The sequence below is a fragment of the Poromitra crassiceps genome (genome assembly GCF_964638095.1).
Source record: "Poromitra crassiceps genome assembly, chromosome: 2".
In the NCBI taxonomy this organism is placed as follows: Eukaryota; Metazoa; Chordata; class Actinopteri; order Beryciformes; family Melamphaidae; genus Poromitra; species Poromitra crassiceps.
This window is the reverse complement of record NC_139624.1, coordinates 894,839-920,292: the sequence shown is the minus strand read 5'-3', so window position 1 is coordinate 920,292 and position 25,454 is coordinate 894,839. Positions and strand designations below refer to the sequence as shown.

Sequence of the window (25,454 nt, the reverse complement as noted above, 5' to 3'; positions counted from 1 at the left end):
GTCTAGACTGGAGTCGAATCGTGCTTTTATTTTGAAAAACCAGTCCCGGAAATGCCGGTTTTTCGCCATCTTGTTGAGATCATCAACATGATAGTACCAAGCGAAACTCCTGCTACGATCGTTCAATAAGGTAGGACTTTTGTGACATATTCAACAGTCATTCAATACACTGTTTGTTGTAATGTCGATCTAAGGATCGCTGAATTGTGACACTCGACTTTTTAGCCCGCTCCGAACACCCGTGAAGCAGCAGTACCGTTACGGCACGAATAGACACGCATCAAAAACCAAGTGTCGGCTGGCTTGACTGTGGTTTCGCGAACGTCGGCTCAGTTGACCGCAGTACTACAAAACAGTAAAAATATTGATCAAACAACAATAATAATAACAACAATATATTTATCTACAGGTCCAGGTCCATTGCCCCTTCCAATGAAGAATAGTATGTCATAAATGAGTCATTCAGGAAGTCAGTCAGGAAACTGAACGGGTCTTCAGCTACTGGAGTCGAGGAGGAACACAGGGTAGTGGCACAGGGAGTGATGGTGGGCGTGACGGCAGTGCTGCTGGGAGTGATGGGCGGGGACTCAGCAGTGCTGCTGGGAGTGATGGGCGGGGACTCAGCAGTGCTGCTGGGAGTGATGGTGGGCGTGACGGCAGTGCTGCTGGGAAAGATGGGCGAGGACTCAGCAGTGCTGCTGGGAAAGATGGGCGAGGACTCAGCAGTGCTGCTGGGAAAGATGGGCGAGGACTCAGCAGTGCTGCTGGGAAAGATGGGCGGGGACTCGTTCAGGAAGTAATCCAGGAAACTGAACGGGTCTTCAGCTACTGGAGTCGAGGGGGAAAACAGGGTAGTGGCACAGGGAGTGATGGTGGGCGTGACAGCAGTGCTGCTGGGAAAGATGGGCGGGGACTCGTTCAGGAAGTAATCCAGGAAACTGAACGTGTCTTCAGCAACTGGAGTCGAGGAGGAAAACAGGGCTGAAGTGAAGTGAAGTGAATGGGCAAAGGGAGTGATGGTGGGCGTGGCGGCAGTGCTGCTGGGAGTGATGGGCGGGGACTCAGCAGTGCTGCTGGGAGTGATGGGCGGGGACTCAGCAGTGCTGCTGGGAGTGATGGGCGGGGACTCAGCAGTGCTGCTGGGAGTGATGGGCGGGGACTCAGCAGTGCTGCTGGGAGTGATGGGCGGGGACTCAGCAGTGCTGCTGGGAGTGATGGGCGGGGACTCAGCAGTGCTGCTGGGAGTGATGGACGGGGACTCAGCAGTGCTGCTGGGAGTGATGGGCGGGGTCTCGGCAGCTACCCGGGGCTCGTCCGGGTACAGGCAGCGGCTGCAGGCCCGCCGCGCCTGGGTGGTCGGCCCCGCTCCATCCTGCTGCTGGTCCTGGTACTCTCGTGCTGCTGCAGCCTCCTCCTCCGCAGCATTCTTCTCCTGCAAGATTCAAGATATTTATTGTCACTCTGATGTACGAGTTCACACGTGTGAAATCCCTCTGCTAGGAGGCCTTCAACAAGTCATAGTGCAAGTCAGCTTCAACAAGTCCCAGTGCAAGTCAGCTGCTATAATCCAGGGTTTGAGCTATGTGGGGGCCAACAGGGGCTGAGCTCCCATAAGGGAGAGTGTGAGACCCCCCATGACCACGTACCTGTGGGGGGTCTAACATACGTACCAACAACCATTATTTTAGTCCCAAATAATGCATTTTTCAATGTAATTAGCATGATTGCATTGTATTTGGGAATGCCTTTTTGGGGGAAAGTCTTGGAATGTTTGGGTAACTGGCTCAGAGTACAGTACAACCAGTGTCACCAAGGCTGTGATGGGCATCACTTTTATGGTATTAACATATTTTAACAAAACCAGGAATACACCTGTTTTTAGCTTGATTGATTTCTAAATATTGGGTCACCTGAACTCTGCTGGTCTCTCTGTCTCCTCTAATCTGTCACTGCTGCCTCCACCTGGCCTCTTAAACAGACCAGTGCATGTATTCAGAAGTGACAGCACTGATGGCGTCGATCTAGGAGACTTTTCAAATGGCTATATTCAGTTTAACTCAAAGATAATAGTATGATAGGGTGCACCATTGCAAATGATGTAGTTAAAGATCATATTTAGTTACAAGTTAGTCAAACAACAGTAGATAGCTATGCCTTCACTCTCCTTGCCCTGCTAGGTAGTCATTGGTACACTATAGAGGGAATTTAGAAGTGGGTACATTCACTGCTGACTGAAAAACAATTGGGTATAGCCTATAGCCGGCCTGCATTATTATACCTGCTGCACTACTGTGTGTAACGGCTCGCCCCCCCCCCCCCCCCATCATCTCAAACAGTAATACGTTAAACACTCGGATGTAACGTACCTTCAGGCGTCTCAATTTAACGCCCACTCTCTCCTCTTTGGGCGGCCGAGTGATCGACGCTGGCGATGGCGGGGCAGCGCTGAACGGCTGGAAGGGAGGCAGTGTCAGGTCAGGTGCAGGTCTGGAGATGTGTCCTGCAGGGTTGAGGACGGAGGGATCATTTAAAAACGTTATCAAACACAATGAAGTTAGTACCACCAGTTTAAAAAAGTCAGTAACGTTAACATAATCCAAGTATCACAATGTTAAAGCAATGCAACTGATTACCTGCGTATATGACGCAACCGTCGCCATTGGCCTCATACACCGCAATGCTCTCCACACCCTTTGGTTGGGGAAGAGGGAAAACCCGGAGATTGGACCAGGCCTCTGGCATCTTTATCAGTAAGTATCGCTCTGGAGCCCGGGGGGTTAATAACACTTTACCACCCCGGTCTCTCTTTTTTCCTCGACTAGTAGGAGTCATCATGCTGCAACTGCAAGTTATTTTCAAGGGAATTTCGGTTATGCGACTGTACTGTAGATTCAGAGTAGCTGAACTGAATTTGAACTGAGCGAGTTCAGTTTATATACAACGTCACCGCACCTGCGCACCTGCACGGCCGTTTGAAATATGGAATTTCATGTTGTGATTGGTCCATGACAGAGGCATAACGTTACATTGAAGTGGGCGTGCCTTGTAGCAGGGGACGTAGGTTTTTTTTTTAGGATGAGAGATACTTACAAAAAATACAATTATCGCAAGTTACCTTTGCACCCATGTACATATTTAGCACATTTTAAAATTATTGCATTATTTATAACATTATTTACCAATGTTACAATGTTAAATGTAGATACTGAGTTTACATGAGTGGGATTTAATTTACGCATTAAAAATAATAAACGTTTACCATTATAATAATGCATTTATACGGTTTATTGGCTCAAGTTCGAAGATGAAGCTCAGCCTCCAGGCCGCCTGAGGGCGCTGTACACTGCAGGAAGAGAATTGTGACCTTTGACCGAGGCGATGACGTCTCAGGTTGTTTACATCACATAACTGCCAGTGCCACAGTCTTTTAGTCAAACCTTAGACAAGAAAATACTTGTCTATAATGCGCATGTGGGGTAATTAAAGCATCTTAAAGTAGTCTTGCAGAGTGAAGGTAAAGTCATAGTGATACAGATACGTGTTTTGTGTGTTGCTGCTTGCTGTCGAAAAGTAGCTTGCTAACGTTGCTAACCAAAACGATACCAGTACGAAGATGGGGCCGAGTTTGTAACGTTAACTATCTTACTTAAATAGCTGTAGTATTAATTCTGTTTCTGTAAGCACTCTTTAACAAGTGTCAAAACAACCGAGTAACGTAATAGTTTTGCTGATCACGTTGTGGTGACAGACTAGCTAGTTGAGTGTGGACTGTCTGTTTCCTAGTAACGTCAGCATTTTTTTCCAGAATCAGAATCAAAATCATTTTTGTATTCATTTATTTATTGAGTGCTTATTCATCAACGTAACAGAGGGAGAATGACATTTTAATTTCCCCACTGATTTGTTTAGCCTAATACCCCCATTCCCTACCGCTTCCCTTTCCAAAACAAAAATTACACACATCTTAATAACAAATTCTCCCTATTGGAGAAAATTAAACAGAAAGAGAAATCAAAGTAAGACAGGTTTAGTCAGGCAGTAAGATCTTCAGTGAGTTGAAGTACCTTAAAAGGTTGCCGTTTTCAACGTTAGCATACCTGATGTGACAATCTTTCAGTTAAGTTTGACATGAAAGGAATGGACTTTGTTACCTCCAGTTATGTTTTTTTTTAAATGATCCTGTTGCATGTGTTGTGATACTTCCTAGTAGCTAGTTCTTTATCAATCAATGTCTTTTTATTCTAAGCTGCACTAATGAAACAACAGAGGATCAAGTACGTCTGCTGCAAACTCTGTCCATCCTTTTATTTCAGGGAAGTGTAATGCCATAGAAGCAGGAGGCAGGTACCGAGTCTCCTCTCCCAGGAGAGGTTCTACTCAGACATGGCAACCGACCTTCATGAGACCATATTCGTGGCCAAACAGGAGCGCCACAAAAACCTCTACCTCAACTACAGGAACCTCAACAAGTTCCCTGTGGAGCTGCTGAAGGACGGGGGCCTGCAGTTTCTGGAAAGACTCTATACGAAGAGAAACTCGCTCACTACGCTGGTATCCTACTCTGTCTTTTTGTATGGGAGAGGATGTCAGGGCAAACCCCATTGATAATTGTGGATGACCGATGTTTAATATTGTCTTTACAGAACAGGACTTGTTAAAAAGTTTGGGTAAACTAAACTGGTCAGTTCTGCATAGTATGCATACATACAGATACAGTAGGCCTATTGGTGCGTTTCTTTATCGCAAAATAACTGGGATGTGGAGGCTAAATGACGTCACATCCGTTTTGTTAGCGTTCCATTTGTAGAAAACTTGAGCTGGGAAGTTCACTGTTCATTGGTCAGATCCAGTCGCTAGCCAGGCTAGCCATTGTTAGCAATAACAGTTGATAACAAGGCATTTTGCGGCATTTTGCGCATACAAACACTGCAGCCTCATGTCCACACAGATAGAAGTTAGACAGTGCTGTGTGTACAGCTGATTTAATGAGACACAAACAAAACAGAAGTGCTAAACAATATTACTACGATTATAACTACTGTTGTTGCACGACGCAGCCATCTTGGATTTTTGAGGTCGGGGCTGCTGAGGCTCCTACGAGTTTGGAATGGGAAATACCAGCAATGATTACGTCACCGCCCAGCTCATGACCTTTGAAGTCGTAAGATTACCAGTTTCCAGTTATAAAGGAATGCACGATATGATTCTCGAAGAAACACTTAAAGTCGAGCTGAACCCAAAAATGACTTTTCTTTTATTTTAGTTCAAATACCTGGGTATGCAGTGCACCTATTTAATAATGTATGCAAACAAAATCACAACAATCTAATTTATTTCGTTTTTCACACTTTTTCACATCAAAAGTTCATTTTTCAAGATTTCATTGATAACAGTAATGTACAGTTTGCTGACGTCACCTAGTACTATCATATTTCTAGTTTCTACCCCATTTCAACCAATCATATCACGACATGCAGCTGTCAATCAAATCTTCATTTCTGGATAATTTTCTCTTCCAATTGAAGTAGAAAATGGTGCCTAGTGCCTGTCATCTGGCAGAATTCCTATCCCATAAACTAACTACTAACTTGGCCAATTGTTAGAAACATGAACAAAAAACAAAAACTATAATCTCTAAGAATGCAAGGAAATGTAACTGGCTCGTTAAAACGCGCATTCCAGGGATATCGTATTTACAGCAGCGATAATGGCGCGCGCATCCGAGAGCTTGGTTGTCAGGGGTCGCACTTCGGAGATTCCGGGCCGATGTGCTGCACTCTCCGCTCGGCAACACGAAGGCAGCTGGCTGCCTGCGGGTCGCTGAGCTCCACTCCTCCCGTCAAAAGGCTCTTCCCGAGGGGAGCGCCACAACACACTGAATCGCACTCGATTTGGAGGCGGAACACGCCAGGATTGGCCAAAGCCCAATCCAGTCCCCAGAATTGTCAAATAAAATCATCGACATGATACTATGACCCGCCTCTCAACCTGTCATCTTAGACAAACTATGTTTTCAGTCTGAAACGGACTCATTATGCACGTGACGAACAGGTTCAGTTCGACTTTAAACTACTAAAAAAAAAATACCTGTCATTCATATAAAGAAAAAAACATCGCATGGATGCATAACTGGGACGTATCCTCAGTGATGTACCCTGGGGTCATAGGATGTTTCGGGTCTCGCAACATCATACACCCTCGCCCAGGTGACCCAGCCGGGGCTGGCCAAGCCCCAACTTACGTACGAGTAGCTACCCACGGTCAGCCCTCCAGGAAGGGTCGAAGGTGGTCACGCGGTCAGGGCCACTCAATCCGCTGCTCCGGAACTACTCTGCCGGGACCGGGGGACGGGGAGGGCTCTGGTACATAGAGGGACCAGGCTCTGTGGGTTGCCACCCGGCCGGGCTCCTCCCTCGTCTCACCAGGTCTACGACCTGTGCGCTGCACCAGACTCCCCCGCTCCAAACATCTCATTCCGAGGTGATGGTATCTTGGTGGATACCATGCAGTACCAGTACTTGGTGGCACTGCAGTCTCCACTTGCAGCTTGAATGGCCCTCCTAAAAGGCCTCTCGTGGGTTGTTGGGCTTCTTCCTCACGGAAGACGCAGGCTGGGGAGCTAACCCATACTGCTACCCGGGTGCCGTCCCTGTTCCATACAATCCTGTCACACTGCCAGCAGTGCAGCGAGCAGCACTGCTAATCAAGTTCAGAATTGTTGCTTTTTTTTGTTTCTGTGAGATTTACTGTGCTGTTATTTTATTCTCTCTATCCTTCTCTTTTAGCCTGACAATCTTGCTCAGAAGCTCCCAAATCTAATTGAACTGTGAGTATTCAGTTAACACAAGTATATGTGCAATCCACACACATTAGGATTCTTATTTTACACTAAAGGTTTGCCACACTCTATATGATATGTGATATAATTACTGCACGACTATTATTTCCATAAAATGTTAACTATGATTATGATTGGAAATAACCACAACTAGTTGGCCTGGATGAGCCTGTCTGCTAAATTCCTAAATTAAATCTAATGTATGTCCATCAGGTGACCACAACGCCACTGTCATCATATCAATAGCGTCCGGTGTCACTCTGGAGAGATATCTAAAGCAAGCAATTAATGTTGTCATTCAAATTGTCATCTTTGTCCCCTCCCTCCTTTTAAGGTATTTGCACTCAAACAACATAGTTATCATTCCTGAAGGTAAGTCTTTCTTTATTTCATAAGAATTGGTTCTATTGTCCACATTGATTGGTTGTCAGTCACTTTGATTTGACAGCATTGTATTGAAAGAATCTAAAAAGAAAAATAGTCACAACAAAAATCAAGTTAAGGCCCATTTTGACTGGATAACATAATGACAACAGAAATAAGACAATGGGAAGGGGTACAGCAATGAGAATGAAAACTAGGCTGATCTGGAGATGAAATGAACCTGAAGGTTATTTATTTTTGACTGCATGTATACGTGTGTGTGAGGAGGTCATCTAGGTGAAGTTTATCCATTGAACAGAGTGATAGAGAGTGACTGTAGTTTGATCCTCCTCAGCTATCGGAAACCTGGCCAGGCTGCAGTCACTGGACCTGAGCGACAACGCCCTCCAGTTCCTCTGTCCAGAGGTCGGCCGGCTGAGGTCTCTACGGCACCTGAAACTGTCCAACAACCAGCTGAAATGCCTTCCTCCAGGTGGGTCTGTCCCCTCTAGGGCTGGGACCATATCGCCATTTCTAAAACATGCAGTGAATTCCTGAACATTACCAGACGCTACCCCAGTCGGCCTGCATGTTTAGCAACAATGATCCAGTATGAGTGCGCTCCCGCGAGCGCAGAACATCACCACCCCAGCCTCTAGTACAGGGGTGCCCAAATTCTTTCCCATTGAAGGGCCAAAACTCAATCTGGGTGGAGGGCCAAAAATAAACGTTGTGGAATTACATTAAAATGTATTGTGTTTTATAGAAAATTAAAGTAGGAAAGCTCGATGCGCACATCCAAAAACCGCACTGGGCATCAGGTGCAGGACAAACAGGCCAAATCAAAAAATATTTGATCAGGCCTGATGAAGACCCGATAGGGTCAAAAGCTTGCCTTCCTTGAGCGCAAATAAAAGCGGGAGCTTCTAATCAGTGTGCGGACAATTCCCTTATTTTTTTTTATAGAAAATTAACATTCTAAATCTAAAATAACATTTCAATATAATAATCTACTTTTTATCTGTTTGGTAATTGTAATAATTTGCAATTGGTTATATATATTTAAAAAAAAAACATCTGCATTTGTGGGGAGCTTAAACATTTAATCAGTAAACACCCAGTTAAAAACAGTTGTATTTTCCACCTTTGTAATCAAGAGAGAAATTTGACTTAATTCACAACTTGAAAAATCCTCAAGGTACTTTGGAAATCAGCTTTATTGTCCATCTTTTGTAAACAATTTGCCATGACAATTTGCAGGGATGCAATCTCAGGAGTGAACACAGTATATCCGCAGCCACATTCAGACACTGTTTCACAAAGTCACCACATGAAAAAGCTCGTCCACCCTTTGCAATCAGTGCAGATATCTGATAACTTGCCCGAGTTGCCTGAGCAACTTGGCCCGCGGGCCCCAAATTGGTCAGCACTGCTCTAGTACAACAAGATCCACGCTGGCAGAGCGGCTGTAGTTTAGCAGCTCCCAGCTCAGTTTCCCAAACATGGCGTGAGTGGGCGGGTGGTTAAATGAGACTTTTACAAACCATTAATGTCCCCGGGCTATTTAATCATTTCATGAATGGATGTAGTTACGTGGCTGGATTATTTGGAAGACAGCGTAATAATTGGTGAGTAAACTTGGTGAGTTTCTTACCGATATTGCTGTCTTTCAGCGGCTGTGGTGGGCTCATTTTTAAAGCTAGTGTGATGATACTATATTATACAACATGTAGTTCTGACCAAGCAATCTGATTGGTCAAGAACCATTCTCAAATGAACATAACAGCACACCTGTCGGACCCCAGGAAGAATAGCCGTAGCATCCTGCTGCGGCTAATGGGGATCCTAATAAACTAAACTAAACTAAACACCTAGCCGTTCTCAAGTCGTTCATTTGAGAACGGCCTCATCACTAAAATATCACTCCACCGGCCGGTCTGTTCAGCAGAGAACAGCAGCGGCCACAATTCTGCAGGCAACATGGCCGCCTACCTATATTGCCTGTAACCCCACAGAATTTCTAGCCCATAAACTAACTAATAACTTGGCCAATAAGTGTGTAACGTACCAAATAAAACAAACTAATGTCTTTATTTGATGTAGAATGCATAGGACATGTAACTGGTTTGTTAAACTCGCATTCCTTTACCGCACTGCTCCTAAAGTTAACGTAACTGGCAGGTGCCAGAGAGCCTGGTTGTCCCGGCGCCAGAACAGACTCGATTTGGGGGCGGAACAGGCCAGGATTGGCCAACGCCAACCTCAGTGCCCAGAACTGTCAAATCAAATCATCGACAGACACGCTATGGCCCGCCTCTCAACCCTCTTTCATCTCAGACAGGCAGTATTATTTTCAGTCTGATACATTATGTAATGTAATGTAATGTAATTTTTTTATTCAGTCATTATAAATAACAAAATCACAGTATAAACAAAGTCAAATCAACCAGAGACTGAACAGGCTCAGGCAGAAGCAAAATGCTTATATTATGCCTGACCTAATTTCTACTCAATTAATTATTTTATTCCAAAATAAAATAAAAACAACAACAGAAAAGTAATTTGCAACAGTCAATGTTTACAACACAGAAAAGAAAAAAATTAAACGGCATCAGAAAATGTATTCACACTTATAACGCTCAAAAATAGCTTCAGAAACCATTTTTTTGAAAACCAAAAGCGAATTACACATCTTCAAATTTATATGTGCATCATTCCAAACTTTCACCCCAACAGTGGAAACATCTCCTTTAATCTCTTTTTTAGCTTTTTGCACATTAAACTTGCACACACCTCTTAGATCGTACTTGCTGTCCCGTGTTGAAAATCACTTTTGCACAGAGAATGGGAGTGACTTTGATTTTGCTTTAAACATTATTTGCATTATCTTATAATAGAACAAGTCGTTAAATTTCATGACACGGGAATTTAGAAACAGTGGATTTGTGTGAGCATAGTAACCCTTTTTTAATGATACGTATGGCTTGTTTTTGTAGAACAACTATTGAATTTAGAATTAGCGTCCTAACCTGACGCTGTCAGATGAAACCAGCAGCTTGTTTGTTTATCTCTTCTTCCAACCATTCGTCAACAGTAAGTCCATCAAATAAATTACAATTAACATCAAAACAATCCTTTTTGCATCAACGCTGTAAGCTAGATGCTGCTTTCTGCACAGGTGTTTGTTACAGTTAACTCATGTGATGATGAGCATATCAGCTGTTTGTTACAGTTAACTCATGTGATGAGCATATCAGCTGTTTGTTACAGTTAACTCATGTGATGATGAGCATATCAGCTGTTTGTTACAGTTAACTCATGTGATGAGCATATCAGCTGTTTGTTACAGTTAACTCATGTGATGATGAGCATATCAGCTGTAAGCTAGATGCTGCTTTCTGCACAGCTGTTTGTTACAGTTAACTCATGTGATGATGAGCATATCAGCTGTAAGCTAGATGCTGCTTTCTGCACAGCTGTTTGTTACAGTTAACTCATGTGATGATGAGCATATCAGCTGTAAGCTAGATGCTGCTTTCTGCACAGCTGTTTGTTACAGTTAACTCATGTGATGATGAGCATATCAGCTGTAAGCTAGATGCTGCTTTCTGCACAGCTGTTTGTTACAGTTAACTCATGTGATGATGAGCATATCAGCTGTAAGCTAGATGCTGCTTTCTGCACAGCTGTTTGTTACAGTTAACTCATGTGATGATGAGCATATCAGCTGTAAGCTAGATGCTGCTTTCTGCACAGCTGTTTGTTACAGTTAACTCATGTGATGATGAGCATATCAGCTGTAAGCTAGATGCTGCTTTCTGCACAGCTGTTTGTTACAGTTAACTCATGTGATGATGAGCATATCAGCTGTAAGCTAGATGCTGCTTTCTGCACACCTGTTTGTTACAGTTAACTCATGTGATGATGAGCATATCAGCTGTAAGCTAGATGCTGCTTTCTGCACAGCTGTTTGTTACAGTTAACTCATGTGATGATGAGCATATCAGCTGTTTGTTACAGTTAACTCATGTGATGAGCATATCAGCTGTTTGTTACAGTTAACTCATGTGATGATGAGCATATCAGCTGTAAGCTAGATGCTGCTTTCTGCACAGCTGTTTGTTACAGTTAACTCATGTGATGATGAGCATATCAGCTGTAAGCTAGATGCTGCTTTCTGCACAGCTGTTTGTTACAGTTAACTCATGTGATGATGAGCATATCAGCTGTAAGCTAGATGCTGCTTTCTGCACAGCTGTTTGTTACAGTTAACTCATGTGATGATGAGCATATCAGCTGTAAGCTAGATGCTGCTTTCTGCACAGCTGTTTGTTACAGTTAACTCATGTGATGATGAGCATATCAGCTGTAAGCTAGATGCTGCTTTCTGCACAGCTGTTTGTTACAGTTAACTCATGTGATGATGAGCATATCAGCTGTTTGTTACAGTTAACTCATGTGATGATGAGCATATCAGCTGTAAGCTAGATGCTGCTTTCTGCACAGCTGTTTGTTACAGTTAACTCATGTGATGATGAGCATATCAGCTGTAAGCTAGATGCTGCTTTCTGCACAGCTGTTTGTTACAGTTAACTCATGTGATGATGAGCATATCAGCTGTAAGCTAGATGCTGCTTTCTGCACAGCTGTTTGTTACAGTTAACTCATGTGATGATGAGCATATCAGCTGTTTGTTACAGTTAACTCATGTGATGATGAGCATATCAGCTGTTTGTTACAGTTAACTCATGTGATGAGCATATCAGCTGTTTGTTACAGTTAACTCATGTGATGAGCATATCAGCTGGCTGATGTCTGGCTGACTCAACAGGGACTATTTCTTGTCTCGGACTAACACACTCGGCAAAAACTTTGTTATTTTGAGAGCAAATGGCCCCAAAATATGAACACCTTTTGTTTATAGCCTGTATTTTGTTGGTAACTGTTGTATAATCGCAATATTACACTCGAGGGTGTACTTTACCGTGGTTATTGGCACTTCAGTGACGCGTACGGACCTCGACTGAAGCCTCGGTGCTGCCACATCACCGTCGTGCCTCTAACCACGGTAAAGTACACCCTCCAGTGTAATATTGCTGAATTGAATGTTGAAGATGATAATGGATGTATAGCATGCTGACATCCCACTGGGGGGAGAAGTGGTGCAGGGTAAATTCAAACCAGCTTTTTCCAGTTCAGACTGTCAGTCAAGGTTAAGGCATATCTCTCTCCTAAAGATCTTGAGAGAGTTATTCACGGTTTGATTGCCTCTTACATCAGACTTGTAAGTCTTTTGTATGTGGGTGTAGAACAACAGGCATCAACTTGGGCATCTGCAGTGCGGCTCCTAACTGGAAAATGATAAAGCGTGCCCACATTACGCCTGGACTGGCTGCCCTTCACTTGGCTTCCTGTCCGCTTCTAAGACTTGAAATGGGCTGGCGCCTTCTTATCTCAGATGGCGTACATCAGCACACTCCATCTAGACCAGAGCACTGAGGTCGATGAAGCAAGATGCTTTTAGATCTACAGCACACTCCATCTAGACCAGAGCACTGAGGTCGATGAAGCAGATGCTTTTAGATCTGTGCCTGTCCACATAGAGCTCAACAGTCACGTGACGGAAGAGTATTTCCTCATTGAGATTATTATGATTATTCGCCATAATGTCATAAACTCCCAATGTAGAGTTACCACGGGCCCTCCAGTGGTCAAACGATGCTATATCTTCCTGTAGAAGCCACACATCTGTAAGATAGCCTCCTTTTAAATATGAAAAAAGTGATCTGCCTACACTACCCACAATCCCAAAGGTGTAACAATGACGTCTTTGATTGGTAGAGCTCGCTGTAATGGTCGTCTGTGTTTGGTGGCCTGCATTTATTTCTCTTTCTGGCTGTTGTCCCTCTGGCTAGGCTACTATGTAGCTCATCACCTGCTGAGTAAAGGGCTAAAACCACCATTAGCCATGGAGCTAATAGCTGTAATGTGTCTATCTACGATAGTGTTGTTAGCCATGGAGCTAATAGCTGTAATGTGTCTATCTACGATAGTGTTGTTAGCCATGGAGCTAATAGCTGTAATGTGTCTATCTACGATAGTGTTGTTAGCCATGGAGCTAATAGCTGTAATGTGTCTATCTACGATAGTGTTGTTAGCCATGGAGCTAATAGCTGTAATGTGTCTATCTACGATAGTGTTGTTAGCCATGGAGCTAATAGCTGTAATGGCACCGGTCAAGACCGCTTACCCAGAGCCGTATAATAGAAGAGTTCCGACATCTCCATTCACTCCAATGGACCAGTTTTTTTCCAGGAAGTAGAAAGTGGAACTCTTGAGTAAAAAAAGCAGCACTGTCGAGTTGCAGCAAAATAGACAGTTTGTGTTGTACTTTGAAAGGGGTTTTCATCCTTTGAATCAAATTGTACATTATCAGCTTTATTTTAGCATGCAAAAGTAGCGCGAGACCCATTCCTGGCTGTTCATTGGCTAATGAGTCTCGCATTTTGCTCCTCCGCTGACGCCACTCTCTCTCTAGAGGACACTAGTCCTACCTACCCACTGCTGCTCAGAGTACTCTCCCATTGGCTGAAACGCTCTGTCGCTCAATCAGCGGCTAATCTGATTGGCCAGAAATGCCGGGATGCATTATGGGATGAATAGGTTTTTCACTCTTAAGAGCAGTTTATCAATTTAGATAAGGATTTTTTGAAACGTGATGACAAAAATGAATGGGAAATACTCTTCCGGAACAGGTGGTGACGTCACAATGTTACGTGACTGTTGAGCTGTATAAGAAGTGCTGAGTGCCTAGAAACCTTTAACACATTCACTGCCAACAACGTGTAAACACGTTTTCAGAATCCAGCTGTTGACTGCCAACAACGTGTAAACACGTCCTTGGCATCGATTTTTTTTTTTTGACGGTGGGTTGTGCATCTAACCCTTTTACATATCTTATATAAGTATTGGACGTGTACAACGTGTACAACCCATTCCACCGACCCACTAAGTGGCAACAGTGCTCTCCTGACTAGAGGAAGGCAAGCATTTTTTTAACTTGTCACGCCATTCTCACCCCAGCCATTCTCATGAAAATGGATGGGGGAAAACGCTTTCATTTTCGCGCTGATTGCTGGCGATGCGGGATTGCAAATTTACATAATAGATTACAGATGTAACACACTTTGAAACACGCAGCATAAATATGACCAGAATCGCAAAAGCTTCTCTCAACCAAAACTCCAAGAAGCGAGCGAGTCCATGCCGACTTCCTCAAACAGCGGCCGTGCAGACAGGCACAGGACAGCAGCAAAGCACTGACTGGTGACAAGCTTGTCCGCCCACGGAGGGAGGAGTTGAAGCAACTCTCCCTCTCGCTCTCTCCCTCTCTCTCTCTCTCTCTCTCGCTCTCTCTCTCTCCCTCCCTCCCTCTCTCTCTCTCTCTCTCTCTCTCCCTCTCCCCCTCTCACTAGGATTAAAACTAGTGCGTCTCCCTCCCGAGAGGGAGGGAGAAAGAGAGAGAGGGAGGGAGAGCGAGAGGGAGGGAGAGAGAGAGAGAGAGAGAGAGAGAGAGGGAGGGAGAGCGAGAGGGAGGGAGGGAGAGAGAGAGAGAGCGAGAGGGGGAGGGAGAGAGAGAGAGAGAGAGCCAAAAATGAATGGTTAAAGTGACTGTTCTATCCAATTTCACAAAAAGCCGTTTATCTCTGAATATTTTTTCTGACGCTAAAACCATGCTGTATTCAACTGCTAATGCTTACATAACTACTAACTCTACAAACTAACTCTTTTAGACAGAGAAAGTACACATTCTATTAGTACTTTTGAGATATTGTATGTTCACAAAGTCCAAGCTGAAACGAATCCTCGGCTCTTGTAAAATGAGCCAGAATCCTCAAAAAACGGCTTGGCAGAAGCTACCTACAGCAAAAAAAAACGGCTGGCAGTCAATGTGTTAAGTCGCTGCTAAAGACTAAATACTAAAGACTCCTCTTTATTCTGTCACTTTCAATTCAAGCTGAGCTGTCACTTTATTTGATTGTTTATATTTCTATGTTCATTGTTTCTTTATTGAGCTTATTATTATTATGTTTATTCTTTTCTTAATTGTTTTCTACTTTTATTTTTGCTTATGACCTGGTCAGCACTTTGCTCAGCTGTGGTTGTTTTAAATGTGCTATATAAATACACTTTGCCTTGCCTACATTTGATGGTGACTGACAAATGGCACAATTGGAGCATCAACATCTGTTGTGGGTATTTATTTTGCCAGCAGAGGGCAACAGAGGACTCGGCTAAATGCAAAAGAAAAGGAGATTCACAGAGAAAGAACTTTTTGGCTAAAATGACAATCTAGATCATTTTGCTAATCTTGGTTATCAGTTGAGCAGCACAATTATCTCACTGAGGGCATCACGCATGGGAAAAAGCACATAAACAGCTCGACTTGCACTATACTATTGCACTATATGAGATAAGAAAGGCCACATCGGGCCATGAAATAAAATAATACATTATGATGCATAATATGCTAAAAATTATTATAATTATCACTGGTATGGCCAAATTGAGATAATTTTCCATTCCTTCTTCACAAAGAAGCAATGCTCACCTCTATTCGATTAAGGCAGCCGTGCAGGTCTCCATGCACTGCGCATTCCACAACAAAAAAACATCGCCAGCTCAGATTGTTCATTTGTTTTGTTTTCTCCAGATAGTCCCGTATTCTGGTTTAACACGCTTTCTCTAACTTGGCCCAGTTGGCGTTGTGGGCGCTGGTAGATGCGTTCCATAACACACAGTCAGAATGTAGGCTATTCTGTTGCACACTGAATGTATTCTGTTACACACTGTTAATGCGTTAATTGTAGCAATATAAGTTCATATCAGCTTGTAGCCTACGAATCGGGAGCTGTAACAGCGATCAAAATGGCTGGATCAGGTGAGCTGGCGCTGCCCAATTACGCACAGGGGGGAGACCACGGCTTCAATGCGCAGATGAAATATCATCAAAGTTGCCAATTGATTTGTACTACCGCCACCCACAAACGGGCATTTCTGCACTCCTCCAGTTTGCCCATGACATTATTCAGGTGTTTGTTGTTTTTCTTCCTTGGGAAGAACCGTGGTGGGTCCCATAATAACGCATCGCAGTCGCACTCTTCTTCATGCTGTCGTAAATAATAACGCACAAAACACCCCTTGGAGAAGTGTGGGAACACCGTTCCCCCGCGTTACATTAGCTACACCTATGATCCCAAGTCTCTACCCTAACAGATCTTCAAACATTAGGCTTTAAGTTACATGCTGCCTGCATTCAGATATTTATATAAAATAAATATATATTTCTAATTGTTTAGTCACTTTGCATAAGGGTGTCAAGTGAAGGGCTAAAATGTAAATTAGGTAATTAATTTGAATTGCATTCCCCCCCCCTCTTCATCAGCCTGCGATCCGCTGTCATCCACGGGACCAGTTTCGCGCCCCCTCCATGTCCAGCCCCGCCCCCTCCATGTCCAGCCCGGTCTCCCGTCCCGCGGTCAAACGTGAGCGCTCCAGGGAAGAAGAGTCTCCGGTCAGTTCGAAGCGACGACGCATCCTGGCCGGAGCTCAAATCACCACCCAATCTCCCTGCAAGGTCAGTCCTAAATACACACTCACTCACTAGTCATTGAACAGTGAAGAGAAACATGGTATGTGAAGCATTTTAAAGGGATAGTTGTGATTTTTTCGACGTGGGGTTGTTGCATAAGCTACTATGATAGATAGTGGCCGACTAGTCTCAACGCCAGACCCATGAGAGTTCTTACGCTGATACACTACGTTACTGCATGCTGCAGAGCTCTCTCTGGGTCTGGGACGCTTTCCCCCCAGCCGGCTGGTTATGGGAGGGAACCGTTCACTTGGCCAGTGGTGGATTCAGTCCTCCCCAATCAGTAACGACTTTGCGATCAGACGACATGGGAGGTGCAGCCCATTTTTCAAACCGCTCTCTCATCGGTGCTACGACCTGTCACTCAATTTCAACCCGCCTTCAAAAACCAGCAGTGGCTGTGAAGTGGAACAGACTCATTTATGTAGTATGCGGAGCGCAGCGATTCAACATAATATTTGAGTCTGGGGAGAGACTAGTGGCCGACCCACATAAGAGTAAAAACACTCCTGGATCATTGCTGCAGCCAGACTGATGTTACAATGGAAGCGTTGATTCCATTGAGCTAAATAGACACAGCGCTTTATACACTTTCATTCTTGTCAAGAAATGAAGAGATCATTTCCATCTGGGGACAAATGACATGAGCCTATGTTTATCAGTCCAGATGGTAAGTGGTAAATGGCCTGCATTTATATAGTGGTTTACAATCAGTAGCTACATTCACCATTCATACACCGATGGCGGCAGGCTACCACGCAGGGTGCTGGCACACCATCAGGAGCAATTTGGGGTTCAGTGTCTTGCCCAAGGACACTTCGACATGCAGACTGGAGGAGGCAGGAATCGAACCACCGACCTCTTTTATCCAAAGCGATTAGTGGACGATCCGCTCTACCTCCGGAGCTACAGATGCCCCAGATCTCTATAATAAAGAAGAGTCCAACTGTAAACAGCTTCTCATTTTGTCAACCAAGGATTCACATGACCGACTATAATGAGTGTTAACTATGTGCATTCTGCTTATAATCATAGATATCAAGTTTTTCAAAAGGTGGATATGTCATTTTAGAATGGATTTCTAAGTACTACTGACACACACTTCTTTGCTTGATTCTTGCTTTTTGAAATGATGTATCCAGCGACTTTCTCATTTTTAGCCTGGACATGTCGGACATGAGAAGTGATGCAATGTAGCACAGGCCCACTAGTTTGCTTTGTAGGTTTGTCGGGGGTTCGTTCCAGTTGTGGCTTATTAGTCTGTTTGTTTTTTCAAATGAAAACGTCAGGTGGTAATGACTTGACTGTAACAGATTGTACCTCTCTCTCTGCTCCCACACCCAGCCAAGGACAAAGGGTGAGGTTGAGGAAGAGGAGATCTCCGAGCTGCAGCTGCGTCTCCTGGCCGTGCAGTCGGTCAACAAGAAGTGCCAGCAGCTGATGAAGCAGAGCAAGAACCAGCGCTCCAAGGCTTCCCAGGTAGGGGTGGGACACTATGAGAATTTCATGTTACGATTATCTTGCCCAGAATAATCTATTGTCAATATTATCGCGATAATCATCAAAATATGCTTACAACTCTTAACATGGCACTAACATGCTATATATGCTTACAATTCTTAACATGGCACTAAAACATACTGGAATCACTTTGCTATACCTTAAATATTGGAGATGTTGGCCCCACAGGCTAGACACCTTCCTCCTACCTATCTTTCTGTCCTTCCTTTTTTTTGAAGACACTTTTTGAGCTGGAGACAGGGGGCAAGCCGAGCCGGCTTCAGCCAGGTTGACAACAAGTGACTGGAAAGAGGCGGGCTCCCCCTTGTGCCAAATGACAATTCAAAATAAAACAAGAAATCAAGACAGATTTTAACCAATGGACTCCCAGATTGATAGGACTGTGACATATTAGTGAGTAGGGATATCATGATACAAACATTTCTACTTCGATACAGATACCCAAAATATTGATACTCCTATACCATTTTTGATACAGGGGGAGGAGGAAGGGGGGGTGAGGGTGTTCGGTGACAACGCATCAAGAGACATAAAAATAAAGACGCACACTTCTCCATCATCTAGGCCAGATAAAACTCTCACCACTTAAATGCTTTCGTAATAGAGAGCCGCAGGAATGAGTCCGGAAGTATACTTCCGGGTTCTTCAGTGGAAAGTCTATGGGGTTTTAGAATGAGGATTTCACTTAAATGCATAAAATAAGGTCTGTGGTTAACAAAAGTTTATGGAAACGCGAATCTGGGTTCTGCATGATAATCTTCACAAACGTGAATAACTTTTATGACTTTTGGAGCGTAAATGCGTAAAAAAAAGTTCAAAAGCTTCAAAAGTCATAACTGAAATGAAGTTTAAATACAGAAATCCCCATTCTAAAACCCCATAGACGACGGGAACTGAATACACAGAACACTGAAGAACACTGAAGAACCACTTTTTTTCTTTTTTTCTTTTTTTTTATACAGGGAAATTTCTTGAGAGCAAGCTCTCATTTTCAAGAGTGCCCTGATTACAGAAGAACACATACAAGAAGTTTCAGTTGCAGACAGACAAGATGAAGCAGCAAAGCAATAAGAATAAAGATAAAAAGAAAATAGTAAAAAAAAACATTTTAAGTAAATCAAGAGCATTTCTCCTGTAGAGTACCCTCTAAGCTTCGTTTAAATGACAAGAGAGAGAGAGAGAGAGAGAGAGAGAGAGAGAGAGATTAGATGATCCAGTTTCAGATTGTTCTGACTTACTGGGGGCATAGAAAGAGAAGGCTATAGTGCTGATTTCTGGATAAAGCCTACAAAAATACCTCATCCCTGCGGTACTCTATATAGCTACTTCTAATGGATCAAAAGTTGCAAATGGCGCTGGCATTGTCAGCCTGGTCTTTTGCTTATGGAAGAAAACAAGAAGAGGTGGAAAAATAAGGAGAAACCACACCAAAGGGTCATCATGTATTATTATAATCATACAGACATCACAAAATCAATGAGTTACTGTAGGACTGTGCTCAGACTTCTCCCACGTACACATCTCAGCTCATCACACTCTGATGGCCTGAACTAGTTACCAGCAGGAAAGAGTGGCTCACATTCAGTTGGGGCTGCCCTTTAAAACAGTGGTTCTGGGGACCCCCAGGGGTCCTTGAGGGGGTTCCCTGGGTTTCCAGTCATTTATTCTCACTATAATTCCATCCATAAGCAACACAATGACAGAATGTATGACTGTTTTGGTCATGGGTTTCATACACTTTCTGTAATCAAACATCTAAAAGATCAAATCTTATCAGATGTGGATGATGGGACAAAATCTTATCAAATGGGTCAGTTTAGGGATGCTTGAGGTGAAAAAGTTTGAGAACCACCACTTTAAAATAAGGAAAGCTCCCTTCTTATCTGGTGGATTACTTTAGCTGGGTGTGTGACTCACAAATATTCCACTAGAGGGAGCCAGACAGATATAATTCCACACAGGTTTAAAAGTTCTGTAAAATTCACTTTTATATAGGACAGGAGTTCTACCGTTTGCAAAGAACTGGCCACAGAAAGGAGCTTTAAGGCCGCATTGAAAAAGTGGTTAGTGTCCGCCTCTATTTGATCTACATAGAAGTTAGGAAGGTTAGGTTGAGTTTGTTTATACAGAAGTGTTTTCAGATGGATATTTTTCATAGTCTTTTTTTTATAGTGTTCATTTGATCGACTGAAGGAATTATGGAAGATTAATTGAATTTGTTTGTGGATGCGTTGATGTGTAATCTACTGTTAATTGTGTGATTTGTTTTGTATGTTTTGATTTTGGCCTTCAAAGTAGCTCACTGTCCCTTGTCCCCACCATACCCCACCCCACTCCCTACTAGTGTGCGTGTGTGTGTGTGTGTGTGTGTGTGTGTGTGTGTGTGTGTGGTACATTGCATGTGTGTGTGTGTGTGTGTGTGTGTGTGTGTGTGTGTGTGTGTGTGGTACATTGCCTGTGTGTGTGTGTGTGTGTGTGTGTGTGTGTGTGTGTGTGTGTGTGTGTGTGTGTTGTACATTGCCTGTGCTAAAAAGCCAGCTTAGGTTTATGGTTTGTGTTAAGATTAAATAGGAAAAAAGTGAAATGTGACTTCCAGTTGACTTTGAACACGCCAGGAGTTGCCTACTTTTAACTCTTTGTATTGTAGTTTTGAACCCATCTTGTTCAGTACTTTGAATGTGTCTCGTTCTTCCCTGCAGGCTCAATGTGAACGCCCGTCATATCGGCCCGGGAATCATGATGACTTGAAGGAGGAGCGGAGGAGGTTCTGTGCCAAGAGTTGGACCTTGTCCGGAGAGCGCAGCAACAGCCGCCGGCATTACACTGCCTCACGCCCAAACAGCCGGGTCTCTAAGAACTATAGGAGGAGGACCTGAGGAAGTTCTGGAGGACCTGCCTGAAGAATCCCACCTCAGCCGCCCAGCGCATACTCATATTTTCATTTCATATTCACTTTTTTCATTTCATATTCATAATTTCATTTCATATTCATAATTTCATTTCCTACTCATATTTTCATTTCATACAATACACATTCATACTACACTCAAATTAGATATCCATGCAGTTCCCTGTGCAGTGAACCGTTTTTGTGATGTGATGTCTATGAAATCGATTTAAATTAATCTTATCTTGTAAATAGTTTTAAAGTATCGTTTCTAACAATTAGTATTCTAAAAGTATGAAGTAATGTGTTCTTGTCTTTTTAATCTCTTTTATATCATCTCTTTTATACCTGTATTTGTAAATAAATGTAATGAATAACTTGGTGGATACTCCTGTCCATATTTCTTAACCCTGCATGGTTCTAGTTCTGGTTCATGGTTCTAGTAGTGAACTTGAACAATGTCTTTGACTGTGACTGATTCTTACAAGCAGCAGTGCTGGACTGGACTTGTATGATTTCTATGAATACATTTCACGCTGTCATGATTGTCAGGTTTTCATCAACACAGCTCATCCTCCAGTCTGACCACGTGGTACCCAGCCAAAAATGTCAGCCAATCACATCATTTCCAGGAGCAGCAGCGTCCGATGGGCCAGTGCAGGTGCAGAGATCAATGGATTCAGACAGAGAGACATGTATATATATATATATATGCAAGTCACCTTTAGGTGAATCACCTTTTTTATCCCAAAATAGGAGGATTTGTGGGTTCGGAGGGGTGGGATCGGCCTGGTCTGACTTTCCAATAGCAGTTTTGTGTCTGCCCTGGTATCTGTCACCTTTTTCACTATCCATGACTTTGCATCCCTGCTTATCAGATGGGGGGGGCCCTCGGACAAAATCTTATCAAATGGGGGTCTGTGGTCTAATTTCTATCAGTTTAGGGGTCCATGATGTGAAAAAGTCTGAGAACCAACCACTGTTCTAGATTAGTGGTTCTCGAGCTGTGGATCGGGACCCCCCCAGGGGGTTGCGAGATCATTTTCAGGGAGCGCAAGATGATTTATGGGATGTGGGGATTAATGTGCTGTCACTGTCACTGACAGTGACAGCACACTGACTGAAACATGTCATGATGTGGATTGTGGACTGGAGTGGCAGGCTAACGTCACGGTGAGGGTGTGTGTGTGGGGACGGTGTGTGCATGTCTGTGCGCTCCTCCTCCTCTTGGTCTCACTCTGCTGTGTAAAATAAAGCGAGTAATACATCTTAATTTTATTTTATTATTGAAATGGGCCCGAACCCGGCCCGGCTCGGAGCAATTCATAAAAAAAAAAGCCCGGCCCCAGCCCGTATTGGCCAGGCCCGAGGGGCCCGCGAGGGTACCCTCGGGTTTGCAGCTCTCTAGTAGGAACCCTGCCAATCATCTCACATATTCTGATTTGTCGCTTCATCTTCACCTCTGGCAGAAGGTACAGGTTGCTAGGAGGACAGAACGCCTTAACCACAGCTTTCCCCCCCAAAGCCATACAACTGTTAAATACTCAACAGTCTGATTCACTGCATATTAGGGGTGGGGAAAAAATCGATACACCATAGTATCGCGATATTTTGCCTGACGATATTGTATTGATATTTGGACGCCAAGTATCGATATTGCAGAAAATAAAATAAAATTGCAGGCCATGCCATGCCAGGCCACCGGGCTGCTATAAACTTTAGTTCCAAGGCCAGCAGTAAACAAACGGTAGCATATTTTAATTTTGTTTTAACAGTAACAGTTTTGTCATAACAGTAATTTACAAATTCCCCAGTTACTGAATGGGCTGCACAAGATGTTTCGTGCAAGTATATTTGTGTAAGAAAGGAGGACAATAATTATTAATTGAACAAATAAATCCATTTACTTACAAGAATCTGAACACAAAAATATTGACAAAGTATTTACAACAGATAATAAGAAATCAATTTAGTAACAAGAATCTGAACACAAAAATATTGACAAACTATTGACAACAGATATATATATTCAAAAAAAGTCTCAATTAATTTTCATGCTGGAAGATGCTTATTTTGTTTTCATTTTACACACACACACACACACACACACACACAGACACACACACACACACACACACACACAGGTTAGGGATTCAGTATTATTATACTGTGTCAAGCTCTGATTTCAACACAATTCTGTTACAGGTGAAGCCTATTGTAAATTATTTCTGCAAATAACATCAAAAGAAAGAAGCCCTAATGAGCCCTTTAACACTAAAATGACAAAAAAAAAATGTAACCAACAGGTTCGGATCAAAAACGGATCCAGTACATTTGGCCCACTTGTTTTTGTTTTTTTGCTGAACGAATGAGGGAAAATGTGCTGAGCTGAACATCACTGGTTCTACATTTTGCATTTCTGCCTCTCGCAGTTTGTCTGCGAGTGGCTGGTGGAGCACGGCCGGTTTTCTTTCCTCTTTTCCCCCTAACTGCAGCGGCAATGGTATCTTCCAGACGTGTTGCTTCCCACAGGTCACCAGAGGCAACTTCATCAGCCTCCACTTCTGAAATAAGATGGTGGAAAAGTGAACATATCTTCACATTATTATTTGAGCATTAACTAATAATTGATTTGTCAAATACTTGAGTCAGGGTTCAGATATTTTTTGGATAATATACATTAGTCTTCGTTGATGTTGTTTCCCCCCCAAGTGTCACATTTTAGCAGAAATCAAATTAAATATCAATCAAGTATCAAGTATATCTAATATGAGCAAAACATATACTATTTTTAACAGCTACGACATTCAACAAACTTTCACTCCATCTCCAAACGTCTCTGGAAATGGACAATCTCCACAACACTTCCAGGCTTGGGAAACACAGGCAGCTGGAATCTTCTTCAGTGTATTTTTCTTTTTTCAGATCCCTCCCCCCCCATTTTCTCCCCAATTGTACTTGGCCAATTTTCCCCTGCTGCCCCGGTCGCTGCTCTACCCTCTTGTTGATCTGGGGTGAGCCGTAGACTAGCACCATGCTTCCATCAACACATGCGCAGTTTCCAGCCACTTCTTTTCACCTGACAGCGGGGGGCTTCACCGGCACGATGTAGCACGTGGGAGGATCACACTATTCCAACCAGTTCCCTTCTGGCCCGAACAGGCACCCCGACTGACCAGAGAAGGCGCCAGTGCAGCGACCAGGACACATACCCCCAATCCGGCTTCCCACCCGCAGACACAGCCAATCGTGCCTGTATGGACGCCCGACCAAGCCGGAGGTAACACGGGGGCGCGAACCTGCGACCTTCGTGTTGGTGTCAGATAACTTGACCCTACTGACAGCAGGACTGACTTGAGCTGACAGTCAGGATTTTCTCTCATAACTGAGTTGGATATAAAGTATGTCCAGAATATAAAATTGCAAGCGTTTTACAGCATTGCAAATTTTTCCAATGGGAAAGATTTAACACATTTCTAAAGTTTTGGAGGTTGGGAGCACAAAGTTCAGTTACACTGACACTGTGTGCTTTATAGGCCGTGTACCTTTTGGGGACATCTTCCCAGGTGATGGAGTCTTGAGAGAAGGGGTCCTCCTAGCTTTTGGGGACTTCTTAGGTGATGGCGTCGTTGCTTTTGCTGGACTTTTCACCTTTGGGCTGGCAAGGGCTGGATGCTCAAGTTTGAATTCCTATGGAGATCAAAATATATAAATAATAATATATATAATAATAAATGAATAAATAAAGGCTGCACTAGAATTACAATGGGAGAGGTAAAACCCAACAATGCTCTTTCATAATCTTACCTCTATCAGGTTAATGACAGATGCTGGTCTGAGGCGCAGGCTTCGTCGTGGAGCGGCTCCGTGTAATGGAGAGTCAGGAGGCAGACATTTGTCAAACAACTCTGGGCTCAGGTAAACTCCAAATGAAACCCGCTTCTTCTTCTTCAGTTGGATCAGGCGATCTCCAAATGAAACCCGCTTCTTCTTCAGTCGTGGACTTGCTTCAAGTTCTCCACGTTCTCCACTCCTCTTACGTTTTTTGGCCGTCTCACATTTTTCTGAAGAATTAATTGAAAAGATGATTATTGTACATCAATACACTGCAATACCATTTAAGACTAAATAAGAAATAAGATGCATTTTAAAACAATAGCATTTCAAATGCTAGGTTGGAAAAGAGCTATTGA

The 25,454-nt window shown here is 43.4% G+C and overlaps 1 long non-coding RNA gene across 1 annotated transcript; it reads left to right on the top strand.

Moving 5' to 3' along the window:
- The first annotated feature begins 6,794 nt into the window (after nucleotides 1–6,794).
- Nucleotides 6,795–16,733, top strand: LOC310772374. Its single transcript, XR_014552493.1, has 4 exons — nucleotides 6,795–6,826; nucleotides 7,173–7,210; nucleotides 7,557–7,694; nucleotides 16,647–16,733. It is a non-coding gene; the product is annotated as an uncharacterized lncRNA (long non-coding RNA).
- The last annotated feature ends 8,721 nt before the right edge of the window (nucleotides 16,734–25,454 follow it).